At 45.0% G+C, this 13213-nt stretch overlaps 1 protein-coding gene and 1 pseudogene across 1 annotated transcript in view; both read right to left on the bottom strand.

Moving 5' to 3' along the window:
• The window catches only part of LOC124555577 (linear gramicidin synthase subunit D-like), a 417445-nt gene that overhangs the window by 360092 nt on the left and 44140 nt on the right, over positions 1-13213 (bottom strand). The window lies entirely within an intron of this gene.
• LOC124557284 lies at positions 5856-5974 on the bottom strand (annotated as a pseudogene).

Below are 13213 nucleotides of genomic sequence, written 5' to 3'. Positions count from 1 at the left end.
GCTTCTGTGAAGTTTGGAAGGTAGAAGATGAGTTACTGACGGAAGAAAAGCTGTGAGGAGAGCTTGGGGTGCTCAGTCTGACGCCGACACGGTAGCTCAACGTGTTTGGTCAGAGCGTTAGCTCTTCTCTGTAATAAAAAACTGAGTTAATGGATCAACGATGAACTTGAACAAGCGTCACGGGACGTCAGCCCCGAGCAAATACAACGAACAATAACGAAAAAAATGGGATAAAGAAAACAAGATATCGGTAGAGAACTTGTCCGCGAAAGGCAAAGGTTCCGAGTTCGAGTCGTCCAACACACAGTTTTAACGTCAGGAAATTTCATATCAGCGCACACTCTGCTGCAGAGTGAAAAATTTCATTCTGTAATAATAATAACAATAACGCATGAGACACTTACTAAACAGCATGCGCTTATCAAACTCAACGTTGGTAGGCATAATTAGTGGTTCCATGCAGATAATAAATACGAATGGTAACCGAGGTTGGAAATTATTTGCAAAGTACGTTGTTAGCGCTACTGGTGACGTAAGGTCCTAACAAAATGTAATGGACCTGAACATATCAATAATAATAGTTGGTACTAGTCAATGGGACCTTTGGGCGGGGGCAGGGGGGGGGGGGGGGTACGCAGAAAACAGGTTTAGGATCTAGTAGATGCACTACTGCGAAACAATTCGCGTCCACGACGTGCAAATTAGGCTTTAATAGCTAACCGATGAAAGCGATTATACTTCCCCTTCTATGTTCGTAGTACATAAGTGCAAATGTTCTGTAGGAGACCCACTATAATCGCTCTATGACGATCAAGCCGCTAGATACCGTACCACGCAGACTACATTTAGCAAATAAAAATAAATAGGCCTCGATCCAGAAACGAACCCGAGACCTCCTGCATGCTAATCCAAAATGCAATCCACTGCACCATCTGCACAGCACCAGTGCTACTTCCTGGCAGAGGTAGCTACCGCACAAGTGATTACAGTGTTTAGTGTTGCATGGCTGCCAGTCTTTAACGTCCATTTACTGCCGTAAATATATGAAAGACGAAAGTTTTTGAGAGACATTTTTGTATTGCTAGTAGGTGAGGAATCGCGCTGCGAAGTCCGAGTGTGTGAATTTTTCTTCACCCTGAAGAATTCAACTTTTCATTGGATGAAATGAAAACGATCAAAATCTTGAAATGTTTATAGAACCACTTATAAAAGGCACAAAACTGACTTCAGTATGATTGTACAAGACGACCATGAAGGTGATAACTCGAGAATTAACTCTGTTAACACGAGAACGCTAAGGAACCCATGCAAACATGAGAAATATAGATACCTGGACAGAAAATAAATAATAAATTTCTACAGCTGATGGCAAACATGCAACTATTTAATTTACTGACAGCTGTGTTGAGTCACCTCATAAAAATTGTCAGTTTTTTTATTATATCCGATTTTTAACTGAAAGTTTAACTAAAATATATGTTTTCGTGTACAGAAACTTAAAAAAACAGCGCCAACAGTTACTTTAAACGATTACATTTTTTGGTCGGAATGTTCCAGGATATCTGAGTTTCAGATGCCAGAGTGAGATTCATTGGAAAAACCTGCAGGAAATGTGATCCGACAACCAATACGGTAGCTTACAGAGCACTTGTTCGACCAGTACTTGAATACTACTCGTCAATATGGGGTCTGTAGCAGATTGATAAAGGAAATAAAGAAGATAAGATTGATAAAGGAAATAAAGAAGATAAGATTGATAAAGGAAATAAAGAAGATCCAAAGAAGAGCAGCGCCTTTCCTTACAGTTTCATTTAGTGAGCACGGAAATTTCATGGAGATTATCAACCAATTCCAGTGGCAAACGCAGCAAGAGAGGCATTCTGCATCACGGTGTGATGACGATGTTGATGTTGGTTTGTGGGGCGCTTAACATCGAGGTCATCAGCGCCTGTACAAGTCCTCAATATTTCCAGTTCCAATCTCATCACTTCCTAAATGATGATGAGATGAACCCTTCCAGGAGTCGAACCCAGGACCCGCGATACAGAGCTAGCAACGCTAGCCAGCTTCACGATGTGGCTTACTGTTAAAATTTCGGGAGCTTACGTTCCTGGAAGCGTCAACAAACATATTGATTACTTATACGCATATGTCACGAAAAAACCATGAAGACAATATTAGAGGGATTCTAGCACACACGGAGACTTACCGGCAAGCGTTTTCCCCGCCAACATTGGCGACTGGAACGGGAAACGGGGAAAGCGCAGCGGAACACAAAGTACCCTCCGCAAGACACCACTGGATGGCTTGCGGAGTATAGATGTAGATGCAGACGCACGGCCCGTGTTACTAATATGTCGCGTGTCCTTTTTAATGAAAATCATCTAAAAAAGGAGTGTGGCAGTTTTGTTTTTATTCCACTGTAACCGATTTAGGCGTCCATACCATCAACAAGTTTTTGAGGAACAATTTGAATTCCATTGCCAGTCTTAATACAGTTTATTTATAACGACAAGATCACGGCCATCAGGTACTCTCTAACATATAACCACGCAATCTGCATATTTTACATAATGTTCAATAACTAATAGGCGGAGGAAGAGGAGAAGGAGATTAGTCTTTAAGAACCCCTTGACAATGAGGTGATTAGAGATGGAGCACAAGCTGGGATTAGGGAAAGATGGAGGAGGAAAGCCGACGTGCCCTTTAGAAGGAACCTTCCTGGCATTTGCCTTAAGTGATTTAGCGAAATCACGGAAAACCTAAATCACGATGGCCGATTGCGGGTTTGAACCCGTCGTCCTCCCGAATGCGAGTCCAGTGGGCTAAACCACTGCGCTCCCTCACTCGGTTATACTATTAACGATGGAATCGATTGCAGCTATAGCAGAGAACGAAAATATGGTTTTTCCATAGTCCATGAAAAGTAGTACAACAAAGAAAAATTACACGGACGTAGATTCAAACTGAGGGCACTGGCAACAATAGACGTGTGAGTGGGGGTGGGAGAGGGAGAGGGAGAGATAGAGTAACGTGACCGAATATAAGTCATGAAGAAAGTGGAAAATGACTGAGAAAAAAGATGAACAAACATGGCTGGAAGTAGACGGGATCAATTGGTACTCCCATACAATGTAGACTTTCACGGCTGGTGTTTACTTCCGTAAAAACTCCCATATCACCCTCCGTCGGTGGAAGTTCAAGGTGCAGGCAATAGGTAACACAACAACCTTAGATACCGACATTGGTGGCTTATGATGGTCGACACATACAGAGTGGTCAGTTCAGCATTGACACTTCATTAGTGGCCGTAACAGGGCTATCGTTAGCCATGGTCGGAATATGATTCTACAAGGATTGTGAGAGGAACAGGGTGGCGCTGCCAGTGGCGGGGAGTCGTGGTTCCAATGTTTTGTAAGTCAGCGACCGTTTCGCGCGGGGCATCCATTTCTTCATAGAGACGCCTTGTCTTCTCTCGAATGGACGTCTTCAGAGTGACCATGTCCGTTTCCTCGTGGAGGGTAACTACCCTCTTGAGGGGAGGGGCTTGCAGGCCCCTTAATCTGCAGGCGCTGGAGGTTCTGCATCTGGGAGGCACTAATCGTAGCCCACGCAGTGGAGCCATAGGTGAGGGGAGGGTGGACAACCATCCGGTACAGTCGGAGCTTTGTTTCTAGGCTCAGTGCCCTGCTGTTGAACGTTGGGTACAACGCTTTTATTAGCTTTTGTCCTTTTTGAGTGACGTATCTGCAAGTCGTTGGAAGAGCAGTTTTTTTTGTTCAGCCAGACATCTAGATATTTGGTATCAGGGGACCATGAGACCTGGACACCTGCAACAGTGATGTTTTGGCGGAGGATTAGACGCCATTTAGTGAAGCAGACTGCCGTAGCTTTGGCGGCATTGAGGGCAATCTTGTTGGAACAACAGGTCACTGTCGCGTCCACCTGCCTCTGGAGTCGAGCAACGAGCTGATCCGTGTTCGGCCGAACCTATAAAGCGCCGTATCAGGGCGTAAAACGCCAGGTGGCAGTGTGGGATGACTGGCATATCATTAACATAAATATTAAAGAGGATGGGAGACAATACAGAGTCTTGAGTGGTACTCATCGACATTTGACGTAAGCTTGAGCGTTTTCATTGCTGAGTAACCAAGAAGATTCTATCGCGGAGGAAATTATCTGCGATCTTGACAGAGATGTCGGGGATGTTCATCTGTGTCAGCATTTTGTACACAAGATTGTTCTGCCAAATCTCGTCATCCGCGTTTTGCAGGTCCAGGCAAATCGCTGGCGTCGACGTGGTGGAGTTAAAGCATTGAAGGGTTCGAGACGCCCCGCGCGTTTATAGAGCCGCATAGAGAGCGCCACCATTCGTCACGCGATGCCGATTGCGAGTTTATCTCTGGCTGTCGCCATCGTTCTTGGTTAAGAGTAATCAATCGTCAATCTGTTGGCGCAAGTCAACATCCCTATTTTATCTAATTTAACAACTTTTTCTTTTCTGTTGAAATGATTTGTGTTTGTAAATCTATATGGTCTCTCTATACATGCGCACATGATAATACATTGTCTTTGCTAAAACGCTCGTCTCACTGAATTAATTTTCTGGGTGTGTCTATAATCAAATGCGCGGACGCATTTCTGAGACATAGTGTGTACAGGAGAGCTGGACACATTGATCGGTACCTCCATAAGGGATTCAGCCATCACCCAAGACAAAAAAAAAGTTGACAATAAATCTTGGTGGCCAGGACTAATAAAGTTTAGCAGCCGATTAATTTACAATATGAGCTTGATCACATACTGTTGCCTTTCAAGAGAAATGGTTCCTCCAGTAAACAGGTGGGTCGAGGACTCTATCCAATAACAGAGAAAGTCAGGACTAACGTGGAACGTTTTCCTCCTGTTTATACCAAGATCACAGATGGCATTGGGAAAGTGATGGCCAAGTATGGAGTTGAAAATATTTTTATAACCATCAATAAGATAAAAGAATATTTAAGAACGGGAAAAGACGTACGTTGTACAGCATCCACTAGCGACACTTGGGGTATATAAAACTCCTTGTAGTTGTGGGCAAGCATACACTGGAAGCAAGGAAACAAGTATTAAAACTCGTTTGGCCGAGCACAAAAGGAACAGCCGCCTGGGAAGTGCTGACAAATCGGCTGTAGCAGAACATGTTTTACGAGATGAAAACCACGAAATAATATTCTGTGAGACGAGCATTTCAGCAAAGACATGCACGCAGCCGGCCGCGGTGGTCTAGCGGTTCAGGCGCTCAGTCCGGAACCGCGCGACTGCTACGGTCGCAGGTTCGAATCCTGCCTTGGGCATGGATGTGTGTGATGTCCTTAGGTTAGTTAGGTTTAAGTAGTTCTAAGTTCTAGGGGACTGATTACCACAGATGTTAAGTCCCATAGTGCTCAGAGCCACATGCACGCATGTGTAGAGAGACGTAGAGATTTACAAACACCATAATAATTTTAATGGAAGAGAAGAAAGTGTTAAGTTAGATAAAACATGGATGTCGACCTTGCGCTAACACATCGATGATCGATTACTATTAATCCAAAACGCTGGCACCAGCCAGAAATATCGCGCATTCGGTATCACGTGACGAATGGTGGTGCCCTCTAAACTTTAAACTGCGTCCGAACAGGCCTCGGAAGGTCTAGCGGTACCGACCGACCGCCGTGTCATCATTAGCCGGTTGAAGTCACTGGATGCGGATATGGAAAGGCAATGTTCAGCACACCGCTCTCCCTGCCGTTGTACGTTTTCGTGACCAGAGCAGCTACTTCGCGGTCAGTAAGATCGTCAATTGGCCTCACAAAGACTGAATGCAGCCCGCTCGCCAACAGCGCTCGGCAGAATTAGACGGTCACCCATCCAAGTACTAGCCAAGCCCAACAGCGCTTAACTTCGGCGATCTGACGGGAACTGGTGTTACCGCTGCGGCGTAGTCGTTGGCGGTGCCCTGTATACAGCTCCATGAATTCGGGTACCGTTTCCCTTCCCCACCGAAGATGTCTCCCTCAGTCGGAGACGAAACGTTAGAGAATTGTTGCGTGTATCAATCATGGCCTCTCAGCCCGAAAGTTTCAACCGAAACTGCTATACTGTTTGACAGAGAGACTTGGCCATATGACGCACGTAAAGAAACTACAAATAAAAGATTTTAGAGTTTTTGTAGGAGGTGAAAACAAAAAAGCAAAAAAGGCCACAGGTACACACTTTTCCCTCTTGGGGTCTATAAAGGTTTTTGACACTGTTGGTGTACAAAATGTAGCGTGATGAATATTGTTTGAGAGATGCTACTGAAAATACCATTCGTTTACATTAAGGAAAAACTGGTACCTGAGTGGTAATGATTGAATAACGCTACTGAAACGACAATGTGTTTCATGAATAATGGCTGCAGAGTCAGTCAGTCGGGCAACCAGCTCTTCTGGAGTGTCTATCGGTGTCTCATACAGCATACGTTTTATCTCCCGCTTCAAAAAATGCATACCAATGGGGTCAGGCGAACGTTGTGGCCACGGTACGGTCTCATCCCTCCCAGTCCAGCAACTGGGGAAACTATGGTCTAAATGTTCTCTGACATCAACAGCAAAAATGTGGCGGGGCTACATCACACTTGAACCATAATCATCGCCTAACTGTCAGCGGGACATTATCCAACATTTCCGATAGTAGTTCACTGAGAAACATATGGTCATTTCCTCCACTGAGTGTGTTGGGCAGAAGATGCGGCCCAATCGGATGATTGTGAACAATACCAGCTCACACGTTTATGGTAAATCTCTGTTGATGGTGGAAGGCTCTAGTTGCCTCAGGATTTTCCATTTCCAGACATGGTGGTTGTGGCTAAACGATTCCATAATGGAGTCCAAAATCAAAACCTTCAAGTTTCCAGAGCGGGGAAACGGTGCACCTGGGACATTTCAGTCATATAAAAAAGTTTTTATTCTTATCTCTGTGATGTCACGTATCAATACCACCCTACAGGCGTCGCGAAGTTGGCAACAGAACAGCAGGTTTCTGTCTGACGCCAACAGCGGTCGTGTGGGATCTAGCGGACCCTGTGGTGCGCTCCCACTGAGCCACACCTCCGTCTGTGGACTACGAGCGCCCTCTGCCGCCGCGATATAGGACGGCCGGCAGCAGCCACGCAAACGACTTGCACTTAGACCCATTGTGGAATGCACCTACATTCATGCATAGTACAGCAAGCCTCATCCTAGTTGACATTGTGATAGCTGAACTCCGTTACTTACTGCACTATTTGTAAAAAGTCTTTGTATGTTTGGAGAAATACAAGTTAAATAAGTCTTCTGGCTACTGTGTTAACTTGTTCACTAATCATTTCTGGCGCTGTCCAGCTTTCCTACAACGACAGTTCCTGCACCATACTGTCGCTCACCTCTCCTTACCATTGTGTACGAAGTCATGCACAATAATTTTCTCTAAACTTTCTAAAATTTTGTATATGTAGTTTTTTATGTTAATTTTTCTGAGAAACGTTATGTGACTGACAAAAGGAAATGCTTCATCTTTTTCTTACACTCGACAGGGTGCACCTTGTCTGGCTGCAACAATCCTAACTGGACGTATGAAGCTCCGACGTGATCATATGGAAGGATGTTCCACACATAACGCACACAAGCATTGACGATTGGTTCTACCCGTCTATAGTTTTCAATACTGATGCCCTGTTTGATTAGATAGCAATACGGAAGGTTCGCCAGAACGAATAAATGCACAAGTTTACGTTTCACATCCTGAGGTTCTGAAACTCTTTGAGGGTATAGAGGCAAGCGGAAGATGCCCTACATGCGGAACAGTATTTTCGACCAGCTGAGGTGTTCATCCAAAGTTACACCCAGTTCATTCGCCGTTTTCTGGTATGGTGTTGGAATACTGTCTAGAGTCTAGACGAAAAGGTAACGATCCGTCGCAGAATTCTGAGCTAATTTGTTTCTATTAGGATATTGAAATTACTTGGGATTTATTCGCATTTGGTTTAAGCCATAGGTTTTGCACCCTTCTGACAGCTGAAGAGAGATAGTAATTCATCTTGCCGATAGCAGTGTTAATATCTTAAATAAAGCTGAAAGTCGTTGACATATAAACGACACTGCCACGAGCTCTGGCGCACACAGCTATTTGGTAGTTATCGTATTTGGAATGTTCTTGAAATATATTCTGTTTGTAAGTTTTGTTCATTCTGGGATATTCGATGTTTGTATAGGCAGGTATACTCTCCGCCCAGGAGTTCAGTTTTGTTCTGGCAGTACAATGGTGTCAGTAATGAACGCGCTTTAAGTTATTAGTGTTGTACAACACTGACGTCCCTATCTTCGCATTTGGACTTGACTGTGATTTCGACGCGACATTCTATGGTGGAGACATCTGGTACTTCAAAACGTCACCTTGGCTCCAATTATGCAACGTAAAAGCCGTCGCCTACATGGACAGGAACCAGAATACTAGCAGTAAAAAGTTCCTAAGATCTTTGTATTCATGAGAGAGATGGATTCCAAAATGGCAGTAAGTCACCTGCACATCAGCCACCTATCAGTGTTTCCCGGAACGCTGGTCAGGACCCAGCGAAATCGCTGAAAGAAATCGACTGAGTCGCCAAATACAATAGGTGGAAGGGCATGACGTACTTGGTTAATGTGTACTTTTACTTGGAAGGCACAACCCAGCAGTGGTTATAGAAGAATGAAGAGAAGCTAAATAGCTGGCACAAATTCTGGGGAGAACTGAAAACATTCGGCGACAATCACCAGCAAGTCTGCTTAGCGGAAGAACAATTGAAGAACAGTGCCCAGCCTCATGGAGAGATAATACAGTCCTATATATAGAATGTTTTGGCCTATGCCACATCTTACTTCGAATATGACAGAAGTGGAAAAATCTCAACTTGGTGAAAGGAGTCGCAGAAGACGCGTAGTAAGCTCTCCTAGTAAAGGAAGTCACGACGACAGAGGAATTCATAAAGTGGTGGCACCGAGTCGAGAAGAAAAACCCACTGTCGGACAGAGTACTCAGGGGATAGCAGCCATGAATGTCGACCCCATGCGGCAGGAGGTAACAGAGAACGTCGAGGAACGGGTGCATCGAACTTCGACACCAATCTCCACCATCTCCACCATGAAGAATGGACTAGGCCATTTCGAACTTCTGCCGCAATCGTCGAACGGTTGGTTATACACTGAGCTGACGAGTCATCGTATAGCGATGTGTGTACATATACAGATGGCAGTAGCGTCGCATAAACAAGGAATAAAAGGGCACTGCATTGGCGGATCTGTCCTTTGAACTCTTGTGATTCCCGCACGACGGGAATTAACAGACTCTGAACGCGGAATGGTAGTTGGAGCTAGACACATTTCGGAAATCGTTGGGGAATTCAATATTCCAAGATCCACAGCGTCAAGAGCATGCCGACACTACCAGATTTCAGGCATTACCTCACACCACGGACAACGCAGTGGCCGACAGCCTTCACTTAACGACCGAGAGCAGTGGCGGTTGCGTACAGTTGTCAGTGCTAACAGGCAAGCAACACTGCGTGAAGTAACTGCAAAACTCATTGCGGGATGTACGACGAACGTATCCTTTAGGAGAGTGAGGCGATATTTAACGTTAATGCGCTATGGCAGCAGACAACCGACACGAGTGTGTTTGCTAACAACACGATATCACCTACAGCGCCTCTTCTGGGCTCATGACCATATTGCTTGAACCCTATAGACTAGAAAACCGTAGCATGGTCAGGTGAGTCCAGATTTCAGTTGGTAAGAGCAGATGGTAGGGCTCGAATGTGAAGCAGACCCCACGAAGCCACGGACCCAAGTTGTCAACAAGGTTGTGCAAAGTAGCGGTGACTCCATAAAGGTGTGGGCTGAGTTTACATGGATAGGCTTGGGTCCCTTGGTCCAACTGAACAGAGCATTGACTAAAAATCGTTATGTACGTCTACTTGGAGACAATTTGTAGCCATTCGTGCAGTTCATGCTTCCAAACAACAACGCAATTTTTATGGATGACACAATTGTTCGCGACTGGTTTGAAGAAAATTTTGGACAGTTCGAGCGAATGATTTGGTCACTCAGTTCGCCTGACATGAACTCCATCGACCATTTATGGGACGTAATCGAGAGATCAGTTCGTGCACAAGATCCTGCACTATCAACATTTTCGCAATTATGGCTGAGTATAGAGGCAACATGGCTCAGTATCTCTGCAGGGGAATTCCAACGACTTGTTGAGTTCGTGCCACGTCGAGTTACTTCACTACGGGGGAAAACGATCTCCGACACGATATGTGGAGGTATCCCATGACTTTTTCATGTCAGTGTAATTAAAATGCAGCTACTTACAGCGCGCCATTGTAGGCTGTAATTATTGGATGGCAGCGAAACTTGGTAGATATGCTAATGCGTTAATGCGGAACCGATTGACGCTTGAAAAAAAAATAGTTCCAGTTTTAGCCACCAGGTGCAAATCTGGTGCTGTGAATCCAAGAAATACACATAGAAATGGTTCCATATGTTAGGAACAGGATGGGGGCAGAAAAGGTCAAACAAGTGGGAAAGGCATAATGTTGACTGCTGCTTTCACAATTTGTTCAATATGGCCACTGGAGATGTCGACGAGATGCTGTATCTGGAAAATGACGTGATCAACGGTTGCTCGCAGGAGTTGCGGTGGAATCTGAGCAACGTGCCTGTATACTGACCTTCAGATCAAGAATAGACCGAACATATCCCCGGTAAACGCTTTCCTTAAGACGTCCCCAGAGCTAAAACTCACACGGATTTAGATCAGGTGATCTGGTAGACCATGCATCTGGGAAACCTCTGGAGATAAAAAGTTCGTGGAAGGTTGCATTAAGCATATATTTTACTGGACGAATAACACGGGGATTTGCCTCATCTTGCATGAAAACAGTGGTTTTCAAACAATTGCGCTCTTCCAAAGCAGAAATCACATGCTGTACACGACGGTCTCGATAACGTGCGGACGCCACGGTATACCTGACAAGCCCTTGCGTGTATTCCCGTCAAAGAATAACGGACTGAGAATAAAGGTGCTTGTGAATCTACATCACACAATCCCATACGATGGATGCAGTGGCTCTTTGTACACACCACGTGGTTTAACAGTACCCAAATTCGTCAGTTCTGTGTATTCGCTGCACGCTGTAGTGTAAAATGTGTCTCGTCACACCATAGAATATTGCCCGGCCATATGTCATCGACTTCGACACGTGACAGAAACCGAAGAACAAATTCAGTACGCTGCTGCGGATCATGCTGTTTCAGTTGCTGCACAGTCCACCAATGTAAAACAGGCCGCACAACTTTCCACACGGTCGACCGTGGGATGGAAAATTCTCGTGACACTGCACGAGCACTAGCACTACTCGGGACACGTTCTGAATGGTCAGTTACAGCAACAGCAACCTCGTCGATAGCTTCCGCCGTGATAGGCCGCGTTCCTCTTCCACATATCACACCAAGCTCACCCATGTTTTCGAATTTCATTATCATGTTCTTTAAACCATTTAATGACATGGAGCCTCTCCTCAGTCCTTCCAGTCAGCGACTCAATGTAGCACTGTAATTGCTGCAGTTCACACAAAACTGTTTTACTAACAGCGCACGGTCTCTTCTCGATAGCCATACTGTTCACTCACTTTATGGCATGTCAAATGACAGGGTAGATGTTATACCGTCAAACAAATAGTGTAAGCGCTAGATTTGCACCTGGTAGTCGAAATTGGAACCAGTTTTTTTTTTTTTTTTTTTTTTTTTTTTTTTTTTTTTTTTTTTTTTTTTTTTTTTTACAGAGCAAATCGGTTCCGCATTAACGCATTAGCATATTTACCAAGTCTCGCTGCTATACGGTAATTACAGCACACACTGACCTCCGTTAGTAGCTGAACTTTAGTTACAACCACCCGGTACAGCGCCTCGCAGAAAAATACATATTTAAAGGACGAAGAACAACACGTCAGTATGTTTTCACTGTGGGCACCTTGGAGACGTTGTAAGCTAGTGCAGAGTGAGGAGACGAGTGTTCGGCGAATATTACGCCGCAAGACACCAACCATTACGCCACTCGACTGCAGACGGTTATAGTCAACCTGTGGGACGAATCCCATAGCCTTGCCCTAGACGACATCGCTCCCTAACACGCCGTAATTACCCTAAAGATATACCAGCCCCTTACCTAGCCGCCGACTTCAAGAAAACTAAGCGAGGCAACCGTCTATGGAGGTAAGCAGCCACAGATGGAAATCCTCCTTGTACGACAGTTACCAAGATGTCAGGAGACCTTACTGACGTCATCATCGACGGCCAACCTGTCCGGGAGCTAGTCGATTCAGGGCCTATCTTTTATGTAATGCCGTATGCTCATAGTCGTCAGGTAAAGAGGTCTATATTCGGTGATTCAAAATCCATTTTCCTGAAGGTAGCAAATAGGAAATTCATCCAGCCGACAAGAACATGTATTGCAAGAACATGTATTGCCTTTAGAATTTGTCGTTTTAGCAGAATGTACTCAATGATCTTATGCTCGGATGGCACTACTTGCACGTATCACAAGCTGTCATAGACTGAGGAAGATAAGAGCGCCATATTAACGAAACTATTCCAACAAGAGTGCATAACAAAGTTTGCTCTGGGCAATTGTTTGCCGTTGCAGGTGTTGTTATACCGCCGACATCAATAAAACGAGCTGCAGTTGTCAACCGAGATGTTCAGTTAAATTGTAAAGCTCTTACCAATCGCGAAAAGCTCCTCAGGCTCACATACTAGCGACGATCGTAAGCACTGGACGTCGTAAAGAAGAACTTTGGATCATTAATTGTCACGAGCGACCACAACTCATTCCTAAAGGTGTGTGCTTAGGGATAGCCAAACCAGTCCAGGTTGGGCGGTTCAGTGACACCGACAGTCGTGCTACTCTATCACAACAGACAACGCAGGGTAGGAAGCTACTACCGAGCTGCCACTAGGATCTGGCCTGATAATGGAACAACGTTGGTGAGTGAAAGCGGTTCTGTGTCATTTTTTGGTTGCTTTCAAATGCGGAGTGGAGAAATGACAGAGAAAGCAGCCCATCGTGAAACACCACATCAACACTGGGGATAATCCATCAACCATGACCGGCGGATAAGCCGTGAGAAAGT

This window comes from Schistocerca americana, chromosome X, assembly GCF_021461395.2.
Source record: "Schistocerca americana isolate TAMUIC-IGC-003095 chromosome X, iqSchAmer2.1, whole genome shotgun sequence".
In the NCBI taxonomy this organism is placed as follows: Eukaryota; Metazoa; Arthropoda; class Insecta; order Orthoptera; family Acrididae; genus Schistocerca; species Schistocerca americana.
This window is presented reverse-complemented; position numbering and strand designations above follow the sequence as displayed.